The 6,995-nt window shown below is 41.5% G+C and overlaps 1 long non-coding RNA gene across 1 annotated transcript; it reads right to left on the bottom strand.

Moving 5' to 3' along the window:
* Positions 1 to 3,545: 3,545 nt before the first annotated feature.
* LOC133242415 (uncharacterized) lies at positions 3,546 to 6,438 on the bottom strand. Its single transcript, XR_009734858.1, has 3 exons — positions 6,136 to 6,438; positions 5,343 to 5,406; positions 3,546 to 4,450 (listed from the first exon to the last, which is right to left on the bottom strand). It is a non-coding gene; the product is annotated as an uncharacterized LOC133242415 (long non-coding RNA).
* Between the last annotated feature and the right edge of the window lie 557 nt (positions 6,439 to 6,995).

Raw genomic sequence — 6,995 nt, 5'->3', positions numbered from 1 at the left:
TGTTTAGTGGCTAAGTTGTGTCTGACCCTTTGTGACCCCCAGGACTGCAGCCTGCCTGGCCTGCAGTCCTGGGGGTGGCTTTCCAGTTCTCCCTCTCCCTCCCCCCAGGTCCTGCTTTCCACAGTACCTGTCAGGTAGAGGTCCCAGTGTACTCGCTAACAACCTTCTGTATGCAAACTTCGCATCAGAGTCTGTTTCCAGGAAACCTAACCTAAGATAACAAACCCAAAATGTGCCTACCTGGAAAAGCAAAGGAAGAAGAGACAACATTTCAATACAAAGAGCTAAGTATTAATATCAGGTTGGGGTGGAGAGGGGTGGAGCAACTCTACCCACAAGGAAGCCAAGATGGCTACAGTCCAGCCAATAAACTGTGAAGGCTGTGCTTCTAAAGGAAAGATTTCGCCTGTGCTTAGCAGCAAATTTCAGCTGGGCCCCCTCTTATGCAGCTAGTCTAGGTTACCCTTCTCTTCTATTTCCTCAGGAAAATAAATTCCTGTCCACCAAGCCCAGAAAATGGTAATATGCTCATGGCCACAGTATTCAAAGACTGATGGTGGAGGCTCCTTCACTCTTTGTACATATCTGTCCCCAACATACACATACACAGGGAAACAGACACACACACAAGCAAACACAGACACACAGACACACAGACAGACACATGCACACATACAGTATTGCTTACTATAGACCAGAGCTTAAAAACTTATTTAAATAACTCCCTGAGGATATCTATTTTTAATTAAATTATTTTAATTGGAGGCTAATTACAATATTGTAGTGGGTTTTGCCATACATTGACATGAATCAGCCATGGATGTACATGTGTTCCCCATCCTGAACCCCGCTCCCACCTCCCTCCCCATCCCATCCCTTAAAAATCACCAAATGTGAAGACAATACTCCAACTCAAAGAAAGGATTTGCACCTGTGTTTTCTACAGAATTTTATAGTTTTCTCTCTTTTTTTTTAAATTTTATTTTTAAATTTTACATAATTGTATTAGTTTTGCCAAATATAAAAATGAATCCGCCACAGGTATACATGTGTTCCCCATCCTGAACCCTCCTCCCTCCCCATACCATCCCTCTGGGTCGTCCCAGTGCACTAGCCCCAAGCATCCAGTATCGTGCATCGAACCTGGACTGGCGACTCGTTTCTTACATGATATTTTACATGTTTCAATGTCATTCTCCCAAATCTTCCCACCCTCTTCCTCTCCCACAGAGTCCATAAGACTGTTCTATACATCAGTGTCTCTTTTGCTGTCTCATACACCGGGTTATTGTTACCATCTTTCTAAATTCCATATATATGCGTTAGTATACTGTATTTATGTTTTTCCTTCTGGCTTACTTCACTGTATAATAGGCTCCAGTTTCATCCACCTCATTAGAACTGATTCAAATGTATTCTTTTTAATGGCTGAGTAATACTCCATTGTGTATATGTACCACAGCTTTCTTATCCATTCATCTGCTGATGGACATCTAGGTTGCTTCCATGTCCTGGCTATTATAAACAGTGCTGCGATGAACATTGGCGTACACGTGTCTCTTTCCCTTCTGGTTTCCTCAGTGTGTATGCCCAGCAGTGGGATTGCTGGATCATAAGGCAGTTCTATTTCCAGTTTTTTAAGGAATCTCCACACTGTTCTCCATAGTGGCTGTACTAGTTTGCATTCCCACCAACAGTGTAAGGGGGTTCCCTTTTCTCCACACCCTCTCCAGCATTTATTATTTGTAGACTTTTGGATCGCAGCCATTCTGACTGGTGTGAAATGGTACCTCATAGTGGTTTTGATTTGCATTTCTCTGATAATGAGTGATGTTGAGCATCTTTTCATGTGTTTGTTAGCCATCTGTATGTCTTCTTTGGAGAAATGTCTATTTAGTTCTTTGGCCCATTTTTTGATTGGGTCGTTCATTTTTCTGGAGTTGAGCTGTAGGAGTTGCTTGTATATTTTTGAGATTAGTTGTTTGTCAGTTGCTTCATTTGCTATTATTTTCTCCCATTCTGAAGGCTGTCTTTTCACCTTGCTAATAGTTTCCTTTGATGTGCAGAAGCTTTTAAGGTTAATTAGGTCCCATTTGTTTATTTTTGCTTTTATTTCCAATATTCTGGGAGGTGGGTCATAGAGGATCCTGCTGTGATGTATGTCAGAGAGTGTTTTGCCTATGTTCTCCTCTAGGAGTTTTATAGTTTCTGGTCTTACGTTTAGATCTTTAATCCATTTTGAGTTTATTTTTGTGTATGGTGTTAGTCTTCACAGAGCTAGAACAAATAATTTCACAATTTGTATGGAAATACAAAAAACCTCGAATAGCCAAAGCGATCTTGAGAAAGAAGAATGGAACTGGAGGAATCAACCTACCTGACTTCAGGCTCTACTACAAAGCCACAGTTATCAAGACAGTATGGTACTGGCACAAAGACAGAAATATTGATCAATGGAATAAAATAGAAAGCCCAGAGATAAATCCATGCACATATGGACACCTTATCTTTGACAAAGGAGGCAAGAATATACAATGGATTAAAGACAATCTCTTTAACAAGTGGTGCTGGGAAATCTGGTCAACCACTTGTAAAAGAATGAAACTAGACCACTTTCTAACACCATACACAAAAAGTTTTCTCTCTTATATTTAGGTCTCAGATTCATTTTGATTTTTGTATATGGTATGAGGTAAGGGTCCAAATTCGTGGCATGTGAATAGCCACTTGTTCCACTACCTTTTATTAAAAAGAGTATTTCTGAGCCATTGACATGTCTTTTCCTCCTTGTTGAAAATCAATTGACCATAAATGGCAGGGTTGGGTATGGGGAGGGAGGAGGGAGGGGGTTCGGGATGGGGAACACGTGTATACCTGTGGGGGATTCATGTTGATGTATGGCAAAACCAATACAATGTTGTAAAGTAATTAACCTCCAATTAAAATAAATATATTTTTTAAAAATCATCTGTTATATATTTTTAAGACAAAAGTAATATATGCTCATTGCAGAAAAATACATGTGAGCAAAAATGAAGATCACATATCATTCTACCTTTCAATCTCAAGGTTACACATTCTACTACGGTTACCACTTTAAAAATATCCTTCCAGACTGTTTTTTGAAGTGTAGTATATATTACCGGAGAAGGCAATGGCACCCCGCTCCAGTACTCTTGCCTGGGAAATCCCACGGACGGAGGAGCCTGGTGGGCTGCAGTCCATGGGGTCGCTAAGAGTCGGACACGACTGAGCAACTTCAATTTCACTTTTCACTTTCATGCATTGGAGAAGGAAATGGCAACCGACTCCAGTGTTCTTGCCTGGAGAATCCCAGGGACGGGGTAGCCTGGTGGGCTGCCGTCTATGGGGTTGCAGAGAGTCGGACACGACTGAAGCAACTTAGCAGCAGCAGCAGCAGTATATATTACAAACATGATATACTATAATGCTGATTTGTGTCTTGCCTTTTAAAAAGCTTCACAATATCATTGGTATATTTCTACATCAATAGATATAGATCAATATCATCATTGGTTTTATTGACCTCATGACAGTACATGGTATGGATATGCTTTCACTTTTTTTTTTTTTTCATTTTTGTTGCCTCTCCCTCTATTGTTAGGTAGTTTCCTATGTTTTTCAATTGTAATGTAGATATCACGAACACCATTATGCATACATATTTACACATCTGTCCAGTTATTTCATAGATGACAAACTGACAACCCACTGGCTGATTTCTGATCATAGATTTGTTTTCATTTGGCCAGCACATGTTTTTTAGTAAAAAAGTTGTTTTGAATTTGGATGACTTGTTAGCATATATTCCTAGAAATAGAATCACTGGGTCTCATGCATTCAGTTCTGATTTAGCCAGTTTCTGCTATTTGCTTGCCCCCAGATGGTCATTGGTCTTTTTCCCTGAGCTAGTGCCATATTGGGTGGGTGGAAGACAGAGAGAATGGTGGGAGGTAAGCCTTAGACTTGTTCTCTGAGTTTACAGAGGACTCAACCATAAAATGTCTCTTTGGGGATGTAAGATACCAAACTAGGAGAACTGCTGGACTAAGAATTAGAAGACCTGGAGCTAGTTCAAACTCTACTATTACATAGCTCTGAGACTTTGGGGGTAGCTATTGTAGCTCTCTAAGTCTCATTTCCTTATGAGGTTGTTAGGAGAATCAAATGCGGTTTTGTGTGAAAAGTGTTTTGAAAAGCACAGAGTCCTACATAATTACAAGGCAGTGCTGTTCTTGTAAATTGCCAGAAGTGTGTTTACATGGGGGTCAAACAGATCTAAGCTTCGAGTGTAAAGCATTGTCTGCTCTCAGAACCCTGCTTTTAGAAGCACTCCTTTCCAAGGATAGACATGATTCTAGGTTGCCAGGATCTGATCTGGTACACTTCAGTTCCACAATCATTTATGGATGGTTTCACATGCCAGACACTGTGGGTACAAAAATGATTATGATTAGTCCCTGTCTTTGCAGAGCTTTACAGTCCACTAGAAAGAGACAAATATGTATTCAAATCATCAGAAAACAGAGGGATAAAGAATGTAATGGAGGAGAAAGTCAAGACTGCAATACATAGGAAGAATACTCAAGGCTTGAAAGGGGGCCTTTTGAAGCAGGGTTCCACAAATAGCACTGAGGAGAAAGGACCAGGGGTGTGTGTGTGTGTGTGTGTATGTGTGTGTTAGTCTATGCCAGTTGAGCCAATCTAGGGCTAGACTTTATCTTAGATTCTGTGCTCATTTCTATGCATTTACATTTTCTTTTTTTAGTTTTGTGTTTCCCTTCATTTCCTAGTCAAGCTCTTTTTGAAAAATGCTAATCTGGTCTTCGCTGTACTAACAGGAAAAGAGATTTGTCTACACTCGTGCCAAGAGACTTGGAGAACCCAGAGTGTTCTGGAAGCCAATCTTGCTGGTGAAATAAAGAGCCCATTTGGAAACAAGGCAAGAGCTTGGAGGTGTTCTGTCCTGCCTGGGTGCCTGCTTCATCTTGCATTCTTCCCAGATAATTTCCAGACCCATCACCCTCCAACCATTTGTCTGCTGCCACTGCAGCAGCAACAAGCACAGATTTTAGAAAAAGCCAGCTAAACATCTTCTTGCCCTTCTCTTTAGCCCACCTCCTTCCCCCAGTTTGGGTCATCTGAACTTTTCCACTACAAATTAAAAAAACCAAATGCAATGATTATTGAAGCCAGAGGAAATAAAGGATGTTGTTCTACTCTTAATGCTTATTAAATTTGGACTTAATCTTCTTCATCGCTATTAAGCTTCTAAACTAGCCAACCAATATACTTACACGAGGTGAAATGAAAAGACTTACTGTAAGAGATGACAAGAGGCTCTTCGGGAAATTAAAATTTCCAGAGATTTCCAAGTGTGAGTTACTGAGCCAGGAAGGCAAAAGAAAGAAAGGGTTTTTAAAGTTTGATAAACAGGATGCCAATTAGTCCTCAGGGTTAAAAAGCTAGGTGATGTCAGTGTTATCGATGGGAGGAGGGGTTAGCTGGAGCCAGGGAATTAATAAGCACTGTGTCATTTCTAGATTCTTCTTTGATTCACTTTTTTGGGAACCTGCTGGGGGTGCATTTCCTATCTCAGTTTATCCCTCTGTGACACAGGAAGAAACACACGGCGATAAGGAAATTCCTAACTGCTTGTGTAAAGGTTCAAAAAAGGTCTTTCCTCATTTACCAAGTCCCTGATACTGTTCTGACACCTTTAAGGCTGTAATTCGGGTGAGCTCCCTGCCTAGTGACTACAGGAGGGAAGATGTCAAAGTTATCCAATAATCCAATATAGGCTTGGACTGGGAAAACGACCTCTGTTGGGTTCCATAGTGCCTGGTTTTCTAAAGAGTCCTTTCCCAGAAACCCTCCTTTACCCCCTCCCCCAGCTCCCTCCTCTGCACATCAGAAGCAGCCCTAAGGCATGGGAAGGACACCTCCCATCTTGGGAGGATTTCCAGGGCCCCAGTTTCCACCCGCCAGAAGTTTGATTTACTGGCACCATCTGCAGGAAGACAAATGGCCCCTTCTGGCTGTGCTGGTCAGATGCAGAGAAAGAAGAAAAGGAGAAAAAAATGGAGGAAGGCAGATTAATAAATCAATAAATACCCAAATGACGTATAACGAATGAACAAATAAAAATTCCTTATAGGAAGGTGGTAGGTGTCCTGAGATGGTGATGTTGAAGTGGAAGGGGTGACACTTCCTTTTTTTTGTTGTTAGCCCAAGGATAATCTCTTAAATTCTGGGTACAAACAATACAGTATAACTCTTATGGTTGCTATGACAACAAGAATCCCTCTCCTCTGATGTCAGGCTGCCCTCCTCCCCTCCTTCAGAATCCAGAATGCCAGTTTTTTCTGCTGTAATGCTGTGTTTGGTTTCAAGGACTCAATCCTGGGCTTATATATAATTCCCTGTCTCCCAGGACTGTTTGTTCCGGACCCCTAAGGACACATTCCTTTGGGGGAAGAGGGAGTCTGACATGTGAGACTAGACCAAGGCAGACAGATGGTTCCAGTGAGGCATATGACCTATTTCTGCTGATGTCTGGGTCAGCCTCTGACCAACCGAAGGTCCACACCTCTCCTTGCCTCCGCCTTGGACTGGCCTATGCTGTAGGAGAAAGGCATATCTGACTTTAGGGTAACAGAAGACCAGGATCTGCTTTGGGGAGCAGACTGTGGGGACTATGGTATAATGTGAAGCCCTCCTGCCAAAAATCTCTTACACAGTTGGCCTGCCTGAAACTCTCATTATTAGAATAATTTTTATAGATGAGAGCCTTAAAAGTAGCTGCCAAATGAAAATATTCCCCATGAATGGTAAGAATAAAGAACTTGCAACACCCTAGCATAAATTAGAAAGGGAGGACAGAGTTCTTCAGGGACTGGAACATGGTATAGATCAATTTTGAAGCAGAGATGAGAGGGACTAGGTTCATAACACTGGGCACGCTCAAGATCTGC

This window comes from Bos javanicus, chromosome X (assembly GCF_032452875.1).
Source record: "Bos javanicus breed banteng chromosome X, ARS-OSU_banteng_1.0, whole genome shotgun sequence".
Taxonomy (NCBI): Eukaryota; Metazoa; Chordata; class Mammalia; order Artiodactyla; family Bovidae; genus Bos; species Bos javanicus.
This window is presented reverse-complemented; position numbering and strand designations above follow the sequence as displayed.